Source organism: Podarcis raffonei, chromosome 3 (assembly GCF_027172205.1).
Source record: "Podarcis raffonei isolate rPodRaf1 chromosome 3, rPodRaf1.pri, whole genome shotgun sequence".
NCBI lineage: Eukaryota > Metazoa > Chordata > Lepidosauria > Squamata > Lacertidae > Podarcis > Podarcis raffonei.
In genome coordinates, this window is record NC_070604.1 from 11,009,974 (window position 1) to 11,023,846 (window position 13,873).

At 46.5% G+C, this 13,873-nt stretch overlaps 1 long non-coding RNA gene across 1 annotated transcript in view; it reads left to right on the top strand.

Annotated features, from left to right (window-relative positions):
* Positions 1-9,984: 9,984 nt before the first annotated feature.
* Positions 9,985-13,873, top strand: part of LOC128409965 (uncharacterized) — a 73,426-nt gene continuing 69,537 nt past the window's right edge. Inside the window, exon 1 of the long non-coding RNA XR_008329352.1 lies at positions 9,985-10,395. This is a non-coding gene — a long non-coding RNA (uncharacterized LOC128409965). The remainder of the gene's footprint in view (positions 10,396-13,873) is intronic.

The following is a 13,873-nucleotide window of genomic DNA, read 5'->3' on the forward strand; positions in this document are numbered from 1 at the left end:
TTGACCCAAAGTAACCTGAATTAAGCTCCTTTGGGTAGGAGATTTATATCCCCAAATGTATCCATTCTCTTATTTAACATAAGAGTCAGTCTAAAGGTACTGTATATAGCAACAGGGCTAGTTTTGAGGAAAATAACATTGATGAAAACACGGTGGCGTGTTTTTGACACATTCTTCCCATAGTTATATGGGACTTTGAGGGAATAATAAACACATTTTTGCTTTTGTTAAGGCATTGCCCAAAACACAATAACCCTGGATTGTTGAGTCTACATAAGACTGTAAACATACCCTATTAGCAAACAATACATTGAATAACTGTCTTTGAGCGACCTTCAGAAAGTAACACAATGGCTCAGATTACTTATTATCATTGTGTGACCCTCGTGGCTGCCATTCGCATCAAGAGGCATTGACTTGCTGAAGCAAAGGGTTCAAATGCACAGCTACTTCCATTGCAGAAAGCCACATTCGAGCTAGAGAGGAGGTGGGGTTGCGGACCCCACGCCCTCCCCACGTGCGCGGGGGCTGAATCACAGCCCCCGCGAGACTGGGGGAATCCTTGGACGTGTCATCTCCCTGGCCAGCCGATTGGCTGGCCAGGGAGGCATGGCCTGGGCTATTTAGGGCCGGCGCAGCCAAGGATTTTCCTCTCTTCTTCGCTCCAGCTGCTCTGGTTTCCGGTAAAGGATTCTGGGGGGCGTTGCCCTGTCCGAAGCCTATGGAGGTATGGGCCTAAGGCACGCCCCCGAGCGGTGACCCCTGGGGAGCTCCTAGTTGATGTGCTTCAGCAGGACTCCCCCTGCTGGCGGTTAACCCTTGCCAGTCTTCAAGCATTCAGGCTGAAGCCGGTTAGTCGATAGGACCAATGCCTAAGCCAATACCACTCATTCCTGTAATCAATAAAATTGTGGCCTTTTATCGCCAATTAACCTTAAATGCTGTGTCTTGTGTCTTTATTTTCCAAGAGGGGAGGTGGGTACTCGCCACGCAATCTAAAAAAGCAAAGGCAACAGACCTTGCGGTACCATCAATGAAGCCAGAGACTGTATCTATATATTTTCCCTAACCCTATACCCGGCCAGGTATCACTCAAGATGTGCTTGCTGGTGAATTCTACTGGCAAATTTAACCATCTCTGCCCTGAGAGCTACAGATGTATGGTGGTATACAAATTAATAACAATGATGGTAATGATAATAATAATTGCTCCACTCTTTTTCTTATACCTTACTGGTATAAGCATTGGTGAGAGGACTGACTGACATGAATGACCCAACCCCATCATCCTGAATGCCTTTGTGAATATGAATATGTCCTGTTTCCATTTTCTGTGTAGAAGTCCCTAAGGTACCCTTGGTCCAAGGGTTCCCTGAGAGAGCAGGGGCCTGTGTCCCTCCAGATGTTACTGAACTGCAACTCCCATCAGCCTCAGCAGGCTTGGCCAATGAGCAGGGATGTTCGTTGTACTTCAGCAACCTCTGAAGAACCAAAGATTCCCCACCCCTGAGATGGAAAGACTTTCCCAGCCTTATATGGAGATGCCAGAGACTGAACTTGGGACTTTTTGCATGCAAAACAGGACCTCCACCATTGAGCTGAGGCTTTTTCCAGTAACTCATCAGCTACATCTGGGATGCGGGTGGTGCTGTGGGTTAAACCACAGAGCCTAGGACTTGCCTATCAGAAGGTTGGCAGTTCGAATCCCCGCGACGGGGTGAGCTCCCGTTGCTCGGTCGCTGCTCCTGCCAACCTAGCTGTTTGAAAGCACGTCAAAGTGCAAGTAGATAAATAGGTACTGGGAAGGTAAATGGCGTTTCCATGCACTGCTCTGGTTTGCCAGAAGCGGCTTAGTCATGCTGGCCACATGACCCAGAAGCTGTATGCCAGCTCCCTTGGCCAATAAAGCGAGATGAGCGCCGCAACCCCAGAGTTGGCCACAACTGGACCTAATGGTCAGGGGTCCCTTTACCTTTACCTTTACATCAGCTACACCCAGGGTGGTGTAACTTACAAGATCCATGGGTTTGTTAAGGGTGTTTTGGTTGTCTTGGCTGCGCAAGTACTCTCTGGGTGACCCCTTCAAACTGGACTTCAGTAAAATAGAAGACGTAGCCTGATTTGGAAGGCCTTTGGTGGGCAAAGGAAATCAAGTGAAACCTACTTAAGCTAAGGCTGGGATCCCTTGGTGAATCACCCTGTCCTGTCTTGGAACTGCCTTGCGGGCTTTATTATGGACTCAATAAGCTCTTAATTAAAATGCAACCGCACTTAATTAAAAAGAAAAACCCTGTTGAAATCTTGACAGGGTTGGCACTTGTGTATGGGCCTGGTTAGGCATTGTTGCTACAGCCTGTGATAATGTACCGTTTGCATCATTCTCCAAAAACCTCTCCGGGGCAAAACCTGAGTAGCATTACGAGGAAAATAGTTGGTTTCTGGAGAAATGTATCTTAAGTTAGTAAGAAATACACACCAAAATCAGTATGCTTTAAAATTCTGAGAACTAGGTGTTTAAAACACTTGAAGTATCCTAGAAGCAAGCGTCAGAGCAATAAAAAAGATTAATGTATTACTTTCCCTGGATGTTTGTTTCTTGGCTTGCAGCTGCTGCTCTCTAGATAAGTGGGAGGGAAGAGGAGGGACTCTATTAATCAGCCTGAAGTTGCAGTAAGTGCTCCAGAGCCAAAGTAGTTGGCAAAGGAGAGTGCCAGACTTTTATACTTCTCCGGTGCAATTCAGGTCTCGCAAGGCCATTGTCCCTGATCCAAACCTGGCTGAATTAAGACAAAAGAAAAGTTTAGGAACTCCAGAATCGCCGCAAAGAACTGTTCGGAGTGACAAACATGTTGCAGTCAGTAGCGGACAGCATACCAGGAAGTAAAGGAGAAGGGGCATGGGCAGCACAGTGCACACACGCCTGTAGGAAGGCCAGATTGGTGCGGTGCAAACATATAGGCAGAGCCAAACTCACTGCTGCCTCAGTGAATAGGATTTCCCTTAAAAAAGGGAAAAGATGACAGCTTTGCTCCTGCCCCGCTCAGCAATATATACCACAGCTTCTTTGGCCTACATATAGTAAGGATATTTAAAATGAGAGTCGTCACAGCAAGCTCTTTTTTACTCTTCAAAATATTGCAACCCTCACCATAAGCAACATGGCAATGGAATCAAATAAGAGCAGGTTAAAATGGTAAATTATGCCGAGCTTGCCAGGATAACAGGAAGAATATGAGATCAAGATGAACAGGAATTTCATAAAAACTGGAATAAATATTGGAAATACATTGGAAATAATTTGTAGATGATATTAGCGGGGATGGAGCAACGCTAACAGCAGTTAATATATAAGATTAAAAACAGAATACGTGATTACAGAATTTTTATTTGATACTTACCGAAAGGGTAGAGGGGAGTTCAAAGGTTTTTTTTTTCTTTTTTCTTTCTTTCTTTCTTTGTTTGTTTGTTTGTTTGTTTGGGGAAGGGATATAATAAACTATGTAAATGAAATATATGTGTGTGTATATATATATATATATATATATATTGTAATATTTATTGGCATGTTTATTTGTGTACCTTACATTTATAAGAAATTGTTTATTTACAAAAATTTGAATAAAAATGTATTGAGGGGAAAAAAATAACAAATAAGAGCAACTAAAAATGGCAGTAGAATACAGATTAGCAGAGCAAAGCAAATCTGCCCAATAGGCCAAATATCTGTCTGGTTGTTGTTTTTTTAATTGCCTATTGGCTGAAGAAAGACATCAACAAGGGATCTAGGCGAGTCTCCTTTGGCAGGGAGTTCCAAAGTCTGGACCCAGCCACTGAGGAGGCCCTTTGAGTCAGAGTTGAGCTGATGTCATAATGAGCGATGGAAGGAATTTTCCTCCAGGTCTGATAAACTGATGAACTCATGGATATTTTTCCTATGACGGGCAACAGATAGCATGCAACTCATTTGCTTCAGGCACTAGAGGAGTGGGACAACAAGCTTGTTCTCAGCTATTACAATAGAAAGTGGGTTATAAAGTTTAAGAACACAGGACTTTTACAGACTTTCCCTCCTGCTTTATAAATGTGCAGTTGTTTGTCATTTATTGCAAGGAATCCAGACGTCTTCTACTTCTGTTCCAAGGAAATGGCTGTTGCCCATTATTCAAAATACATTATGTTGCTACAGAAGTGTTAAGGATTTGATATAGGAAAGCCTATGGAGTTTATAAAATGACCCACAATGTCAATAGTAGAGTGATCTAAGGATGAAAACATACATAATATTGTTAAGAGCGGGGTGGGTGGGTGTCAGTCTGGGTCCCTTCCAATGGCGGACCTTGGGGTCTCAAAATTCAGCAGCACCCTGTGCGACGCCAGAATTTGGTACATCCCTGTCTCTTGCCTTCACTTACAGTGGTACCTGGGTTACATACGCTTCAGGTTACAGACTCCGCTAACCCAGAAATATTACCTCGGGTTAAGAACTTTGCTTCAGGATGAGAACAGAAATCGTGCTCTGGCAGCGCGGCGGCAGCAGGAGGCCCCATTAGCTAAAGTGGTGCTTCAGGTTAAGAACAGTTTCAGGTTAAGAACGGACCTCCTGAACGAATTAAGTACTTAACCCGAGGTACCACTGTATACCTCATGGTTGCAGTGCTGACAAGACTCCATGCAAAAAACCCTGGAGTCAGAGGTCAGAGAGGTGTGTAACAATATAAACAGACCTCATTGCTAATTCTTCAGCATGGCAAGTGAAATGAATGATCCAGGATTTAGTGCAGAGATAATAAATGGAAAACCAGGTTGGAGTAGTTGGAGTAGAGTGTAGAGATCAGAAGCAAAACTGATGAGGATCAGTGAAATATGGGGCCTTGGAAAAGGATAATCTGCTCCAGAACTTTAAGGAAGTTAAAAAGATAGAATTGCAGTAGTTAGCAAGCGATTAAAGCTGTGTGAGGCATGTTGGAACAGCACCCGAGGGCCAGAGTAGCTGCAGAGAGGTTTTCCATGCTCATTTGGGGAAATATAGTTACATGAAGGGACGCGGGTGGCGCTGTGGGTCAAACCACAGAGCCTAGGACTTGCCGATCAGAAGGTCGACGGTTCGAATCCCTGTGGTGGGTGAGCTTCCGTTGCTCGGTCCCTGCTCCTGCCAACCTAGCAGTTCGAAAGCACGTCAAAGTGCAAGTAGATAAATAGGTACCGCTCTGGCGGGAAGGTAAACGGCGTTTCCGTGCGCTGCTCTGGTTCGCCAGAAGCGGCTTAGTCATGCTGGCCACATGACCCGGAAGCTGTACGCCGGCTCCCTCGGCCAATAAAGCGAGATGAGCGCCGCAACCCCAGAGTCGGCCATGACTGGACCTAATGGTCAGGGATCCCTTTACCTTACCTAGTTACATGAAAGGCGATTTGGCAGCAAGTGGCAAAACCCTTACTCAGGTAAATGAAGCAGACAAACGAAAAGCTCCAGTAAGCAATCTTTAGAAAACCATGAGCATGGTGTGGCCAAAGACTGTGTGCAGACTCATACTTTAGTTGTGGACAAAGACGTTGAGCCTCTATGTAAGGCAGAACTGCTCTCCCTCCCCCCCCAGCTGTTTTGGACTACAACTCCCATCAGCCCCCAGCTAGCAGAGCCATGCTGGCTGAAGCTGATGCAAGTGGTAATATAAAACAGCTGGAGGGTAGCAAATTGGAGAAGGCTGAGATAAAGGCTCAAGCTGATGGCTGCTTGCACTCCGGTGTGAAGGCCACATCACAGCAAAAAGGGTTTTCCTGCCCCTGCTCAGGATTAAGTTCCAGACCTGTGGGCTCAGAAAGCCAGTTTCTTATGAAACGTGAAGATATCTGAGCTGGAGTTAGTGGAACTGTTTGGTAGGCAGAACATATCTTCTTATTTTCCTGGAATTGTTATTGTAGGACAAGACCTGGGATCCTGGGCTGTCATTTTCATGCGCAAACAATGTGTATAGACATTTGGCCTTGGTTACGCGAACAGAATGCAGTTTTATGCATGATATAGAAAGATATGACAAGGCCTAAATGTTTTCTTTTTTAAGAACAAGTAGCAGCCTTGGGAGGAAGCTGTTGTGAGCAGAAGTGAGGCTGAGGAACGTGTGGCTTTGCTTGACCGTCTCCTCCTCGGTTGTTTTCCTACTCCGAAACTCATCTGCTCTCAGCTGATTTCTGCTCCAGGCTGGGTTGGTGCATAGCTGTCAACTTACAGATTTGAAAATAAGGGATCAGCAGCCAAAATAAGGGATTTTCAGAGCACAGGTATGCTCGACTTCTGAGCCCCTCCGAGCCAAAGGCAGAAAGCCCAGCCAGCAGCCAAACGAAGCCTCAAGCGGTGGTTCCCACAGCGCAGCAACCCGGCAAAGGGGATGCAGCAAGGAAAACCACCATCACCTCTCCACTGAGAAGCCCTGAGCAAAGGCGAGTCCCCAGGCAACGCGACCAATTTGATCGGCACAAGGCATGCAAGCGCCGTCCCCCAGTTGTTCTTGGACTCCTTATTGGGTGAGCAACGCAGCCAAGCAACACAGTTGGAGCCTCCCTCCTCCCTGGCCGGCAGGGAGGGAGGGAGGGAGAGGAGCTGCTTCCTTTGAAACCCGGGAAATTTAGGGGACATCATCAATACGGGACAGCAGCGGGACACAGCGCTGGGATAAGGGACTGTCCCGCCAAATAAGGGACGGTTGACAGCTATGGGTTGGTGTGCAGAGCAGCTTTGGTGGGGTGATTTGGACTGGGAAAGCAGCTGGCAGGGAAACGGTGAAACACCCTCCTCCCCAACCACTCCTCTTGCAAACCCTCCACCTCCTGAAGGTGCTTTTTGTTAGAGAGAAAGAAAAGACTCCTGTGCCTTCCTTATATCCATGTGCTCTCCTTCTTGGAGCTGACAAACATAGCAAGCATGACATTTGCAAGCTGGCCAGCAGCACAGAAAAAGCCTTTCCTGACGGAATACCCTCCTCCTATTCAGTGTTTTGTCATGCCCTCAGTGGAGAGGGACCTGCTGAGGCACGCCTGGATAATACTGGCTCCCTTGGAAGTAAACAAATGTGCTTATTCTTATATCTTACACAGCTTAAAAGCCAATTATCCAGCAGCTCAGCTGGTACCAACACCTTCATTTTCTCTTGAGATTACATTTTTATCCGGACTTTGCTGCACTTAGCCCTTGTCAGTGACCCATAGATGCTCCCGATGGTAGGCAAGGCGTAAATCCGCTTTCTCAGGGTCTACCCGTTAATGTCTGGCAAGACTGCTTAATACTGTGGTTGAATGTTGTTGTTGTTTAGTCGTTTAGTCGTGTCCAACTCTTCGTGACCCCCTGGACCAGAGCACGCCAGGCACTCCTGTCTTCCACTGCCTCCCGCAGTTTGGTCAAACTCATGCTGGTAGCTTCGAGAACACTGTCCAACCATCTCGTCCTCTGTCGTCCCCTTCTCCTTGTGCCCTCCATCTTTCCCAGCATCAGCGTCTTTTCCAGGGAGTCTTCTCTTCTCATGAGGTGGCCAAAGTATTGGAGCCTCAGCTTCACGATCTGTCCTTCCAGTGAGCACTCAGGGCTGATTTCCTTCAGAATGGAGAAGTTTGATCTTCTTGCAGTCCATGGGACTCTCAAGAGTCTCCTCCAACACCATAATTCAAAAGGTTGAATACCTGTGGTTAAAGATAAAAGTTCTGGTGGTTGTTCAAAAAAGAAAATTTAAGGGAGGATGGGTTTTTGTTTTTTTCTAAAAATAAGCTGCCATCACTCATATGGGTACAAGCATTCCGGCACAAGATGGCTGCCATAGGCACCAAAAATATGAGTGGTGCATTAAGTTAGCTGTGTCTAGACTAAACGTGAGAGCAGCAGGCTAGCTTGGGGGTGCCCAAGGTAAGTTATGTGACCCACACGGCCCTGTCCACTTCCCATCTTTTGGCACCTGTAGCCTGTAGCCTCACTTGGTCCCCGCGGCAGCCACCTCAGGCGGCAGATGCCGAGGTGCAGGAAGTGGGCAAACCTACAGGACCGCCTCTCCTGGTATGTCCCATGGAGGAACTTACGATCTTCAAACAAAAACATCCTGGAGATCCCAGGCCACAGAGAGGTTAGGATGGCCTCAACCAGAGCCAGGGCTTTTTCGGCTGTGGCTCCGATCTGGTGGAACTCTCTGTCACAAGACACTAGGGCCCTGTGGGACTTGACATCTTTCCACAGGGCCTGCAAGACAGAGCTGTTCCACCAGGCCTTTGGCCAGGGCGCAGCCTGACTCCCTCCTTTGGTAATCCTCACAGAACTCTAGCCCAATGGTTGCCATCAATTTGATTTGAATTAATTTTATAATTAAATAATTTTAGAATGCTGTATTCTTTTATTTTTGTTAGCCGCCCTGAGCCCGGCTTCGGCTGGGGAGGGCGGGATATAAATAAAAATTTATTATTATTATTATTATAATAAACCTGGGCCAGCCTGCTGCTCCCTCCTGCCTTATTGTGAGATGAAGGAGAAGCGGTGTGCTCACCTGCCCAGCCACAGGTGCAGCAGCAGCAGCAACACCAGGAGAAAGAGTGGGTGGAAACCAGTATTGATGCACCCACCTGCTTCCTCCCTCATCTTACGGGACAGTGATGGTTGTTGAGGCCTGGCAACAGCATCAGTACCATCTTGCCTGCAGAGGTTTGTCTGCCTTGTCCTGCACTTCAGCCTTGCCAGGGTTTGGTGTAGCGCTCGCCTTGCAGTTTGGGCCAGCGGCACCTCAGTCCTTGTTCCTGCCTTTCACCATAGTGCCCTAAGATGCTCTTCAAACCTAGCAAGGTCCTTGCTTTTTTCTCATATGTATATATGTGTGTGTGCATATGTATGTTTTGGAGGGCTGCTTGGTTGGGAGACATTGTCTGTTTGAGGGTGGCATATAATAATAATAATAATAATAATAATAATAATAATAATAATAATAATAATATAATTTATACCCCGCCCTCCCCAGCCAAAGCCAGGCTCAGAGTGGCTAACAACAATAAAAGTAACAGTTTACATAAAATAACAATCAATTAATTGAAATGCATTCTAAAATCAATTCATTCTAAAATCAATTAAAAGTCAAATTAATGGCAACCATTAAGTTTCCTTATTTCCTATAAGTGTAGACATATTTACTTTCTTTCATAAAATTTAGAATTGTTGAGTTGGAAAGGGCCACAAGTGCCATCTAGTCCAGCCCCCTGCAACACAGGAAACTTTTGCCCTAGGTGGGGCTCAAACCCACGTCCCTGAGATTGAGTCTCATGCTCATCCGACTGAGCCATTTATACACTCCCTGATGGTAAAAAAAGCAAAAGAAAAAGCAAAGCGGTTTACAAAAGATGAAGCAGTAAAATTGAGAAGAACAAAATACTACCCTGCTTTGAAACATACGAAAGTTAAGATGCTAAAACCGATTAAAAGGACCTAAGGTTTCTAAGCATCTGGGTAGGCTTGTTTAAACAGGAATGTTTTTAAAAGGAGTATAGGGAAACACCTGCTTGATCTCAATAGGCAGGGAGTTCCAGAGAGTAGACGGTGCCACACTAAACGGTTGTGTTCTTAAAAATGTGGAACAGGCATTATGTGGCAACTGTAGTAATTCCAGTTCCGCCGATCGAAGTGGTTGCGTGGGCACACGTGTAGGGTAAGGCAGTCTCATAGGCAAATTGATCCCAAACTTATAAGGGCTTTATATACCAATAGTGGGATGCGGGTGGCGCTGTGGGTTAAACCACAGAGCCTAGGACTTGCTGATCAGAAGGTCGGTGGTTCGAATCCCCGCGACGGGGTGAGCTCCCATTGCTCGGTCCCAGCTCCTGCCAACCTAGCAGTTCAAAAGCACGTCAAAGTGCAAGTAGATAAATAGGTACAGCTCCGGCGGGAAGGTAAACGGCGTTTCTGTGCGCTGCTCTGGTTTGCCAGAAGCGGCTTAGTCATGCTGGCCACATGACCCGGAAAAACTGCGGAAGTGGACAAACGCCAGCTCCCTTGGCCAGTAAAGCAAGATGAGCACCGCAACCCCAGAGTTGGTCACAACTGGACCTAACGGTCAGGGTTCCCTTTACCTTTATACCAATAGTAATGTCTTGGACCTGGCTCAGTAGCAAATCGGCCACCAGATCAGTTCAAGCTCGAGGGAAGCCCCACATAGAACGCATTGCAGTAATCCAGTCTTGATGTTTTGCCTATTTTCTCACTGTGTATAAATGTGCGCCTGAGCATCACCTGATTTATGTGAAATGGGTATTTTGTGGCGCCCCTGACAGTTTATTATATTTCCAAATGTGTCCCTAGGCCTTGAAAAAGATGGGGAAGCCCTGACCTATGGCCCGCCAGCCAAATCCAGCCAGCCTGCAACCAGGAGGAAGCAGAACGGGGTGAGTGGAATAGGGACTGAGAGAAATAATGGAGGGGGAATATATAAAAATAGATGCGTCAATAAATATATAGATATGATTCTGCACAGACAGTTGACTGCGGAGTATTGCTCAGCTTGTTTGTTCTTTGCTCTTTTAGCAAAGCACCATTTCACGGTTGCTTGGCGCCTTCGTCTTCTATCCTTTAGTAATGGGGACGGATTAATTTGGAATCATGGGCCACTGAGCTGAGAGCTCAGGTGTGTCCGAAATCGCAGGTGGCTGGTGCTGACTAGACAGCAACTGAATGCACAATTCTTTCATTAGGCTCCCGGGAATGGAGTAATTAGCAGCCGTGAATATACCACAGCTTGCCTTCTACTGCCTCATTAGCTGCGACACCGATGTTACTTTTAAAAGCTTCAGGGAGCGAGGGGGCAAGTGTAACTTCTCACCCAAGCTATTGGAAAGTTGAAGTTCATGAGGAGAAGAGTGCTGGTGTAAGCATTTTCGGATTTCACCAAACAGGCCTTCGTGGCCGCTGGGATTAGTTGCTACGTAGGGCCTAGGGAGCTCTAAAGCAGGGGTCAGCAAACTTTTCCAGCAGGGGGCTGGTCCACTGTCCCTCAGACCTTGTGGGGGGCCGGACTATATTTTGCAGAAAAAAATGAATGGATTCCTATGCCCCACAAATAACCCAGAGATGCATTTTAAATAAAAGGACACATTCTACTCATGTAAAAACACCAGGCAGCCCCCACAAATAACCCAGAGATGCATTTTAAATAAAAGGACACATTCTACTTATGTAAAAACAAGCTGATTCCCAGACCGTCCACGGGCCGGATTTAGAAGGCAATTGGGCCGGATCCGGCCCCCGGGCCTTAGTTTGCCCACCCATGCTCTAAAGATAGCTGCGAGCCTCACGATGGCAGACTTTGGTCGGGCTATTAAAAGGATTTAAATGGTAGATAAAGATGTAGTAATGGACTTTAAACATTGAAATCAAAATGTTCTTGTATTGCCATTGCCATAGTAGTAAACTTGTTCCCCTAATGTGCATGTGTTAAAACACAAAGCCTGCACTTATCATTTCTTACAATGGAATTAATGACCTTGGACCCAGCGCATTTGCCAAAATCCGACGCTGGGAAATGTGTAGGCAAAGGGGGAGTTGACTTTTCCCAGGGTTGAAAAGTCTGGACTGGGAGACTGCCTGCCACTCATACGTCGCTTATCCAGGTGAGAGAGGGAAATGGAAGGTTTTATTTAGGCCTCTCCTCCCACGCCCACCCCCCAAAAACAGCCCCAAACAGATAGATAGTTCTGTTCAAAACAATCTAAATGTGGTACATGACGGTACTGGACTTTTCAGCCTGGGAAATTCATGCGCAGTCCGGCCTCAATACACAGGTCTCCGGGTTGGATTGGAGGAACCGAGTTAAAACTTTTATATGTAAGGCAAGGGCCATGCGAGATCAGGCATTATACATATGTCACAAAATATCATGCGCTCTCTATATATTTCTGGTCTTGATATTGGGAACCAAGGACAGACATGATACAATTATGCTGTCCCGCAGGCTTCTTAGTTTGCCACTGTGAGAATAGGATGTTGAGCTAGATGGACCATTGACCTGATCAAGAAGGCAATCCTTATGTTCTTAAGGATTCACCTGGCATGATCTCATTCTCCCATTCTATGCTCTCTGACTACTCAAACGCTGCAATTTGCTCACAGCAAAAACTCTCGCGTTATGGATGTTTTTCTGGAAAGGATCACCCAGTCTTGCTTAGAAGTATTAAATGGGTCTTACCGAATAGTGGAGGGACACAGGCGGCGCTGTGGGTTAAACCACAGAGCCTAGGAGTTGCCGATCAGAAGGTCAGCGGTTCGAATCCCCGCGACGGGGTGAGCTCCTGTTGCTCGGTCCCTGCTCCTGCCAAACTAGCAGTTTGAAAGCACATCAAAGTGCAAGTAGATAAATAGGTACCGCTCCGGCGGGAAGGTAAACGGCGTTTCCATGCGCTGCTCGGGTTCACCAGAAGCGGCTTAGTCATGCTGGCCACATGACCTGGAAGCTGTACGCCGGCTCCCTCGGCCAATAAAGCAAGATGAGTGCTGCAACCCCAGAGTTGGCCACGACTGGACCTAATGGTCAGGGGTCCCTTTACCTTTATTTACCGAATAGTAAGTGTCCCTAGGGTTGCAACTTCACCCTGTAATTAAACGGTCTTGCTCAGTATCCTTGCTCACATACACACAGAGAGAAACATCAATGTATTGTTTGAAATTAAAATACAATGTGTTGTTGATGTTCTTTCAACCTGAATTCGTCCCCCTAGATATTTAAATTCACCAGTGGAAGGAAAAAGAAGGCAGGGCCCCTGTCTCTTTAATAGCTGTGTGGAAGAGCAATTTCAGCAAGTTTCACCTGCTGAAAGAATTCTCTCTATGAAAGATCCCGGAGTAATGTCTATTTTTCACATGGGGGTAATGTTAGCATTGAGAGGATTTTCATTGGGACTATTGTGAGGTATGTGGTCTAACCTGCAGTTTTTATTGGGGGGGGACCCTACACATGTTAAATGCATTCACATATTTACCATTAAAAATTATTATTACTATTTATTAATTATTATTTGTACCCTGCCCATATGGCTGGGTTCCCCCAGCCACTCTGGGCAGCTTCCAACAAAGTATTAAAATACAGTGGTCTGTTAAACATTAAAAGCTTCCCTAAACAGGGCTGCCTTCAGGTGTCTTCTGAAAGTCTGGTAGTTGTTCTTCTCTTTGACATCGGGTGAGAGGGCGTTCCACAGGACGGGTGCCACTACCGAGAAGGCCATCTGCCTGGTTCCCTGATAGTTGGCTTCTCACAGTGAGGGAACCTCCAGAAGGCCCTCGGCGCTGGACCTCGGTGTCCGGGCAGAACGATGGGGGTGGAGGCGCTCCTTCAGGTATACTGGGCCGAGGCTGCTTAGGGCTTTAAAGGTCAGCACCAACACTTTGAATTGTGCTCAGAAACGAACATGTAGTTTTCTTTTGAGAGCTATGTCAAGGGAGGACTATATAACCCCATTACCAACGCATTCTGGAGCCTGAATCCAGAACATGAAAGTTCTCCACACAACACACAGACTTCTTCTCCTTTCCCTCTCTGAGGTCCACTGAAACCCTCTTAACCACAAGTGGCTGGGGCAACCCAGCCAGGTAGGTGGGGTATAAATAATAAAATTATTATTGTTATTATAAGAGACAGAATCTGACCTAATTGGAGCCCATCACAACCTGAAGCAACTATAAAAGAATCATCTCAACTCAACCCATTCCGACTCCGTAAAACAAAAAGGAGGAAAGCTCTCGCCCACCTCTCAGCTTGTTCTTCCTGACAGCCCCCCAACCTGTCAGCACCCTTAGGCACCTGTCTCTAGGCGGCAAGATCCTTCTGCAAGTCTCCTGGGCCCAGAGGAGCTGGTATAGCTGTGTTATCCCCTT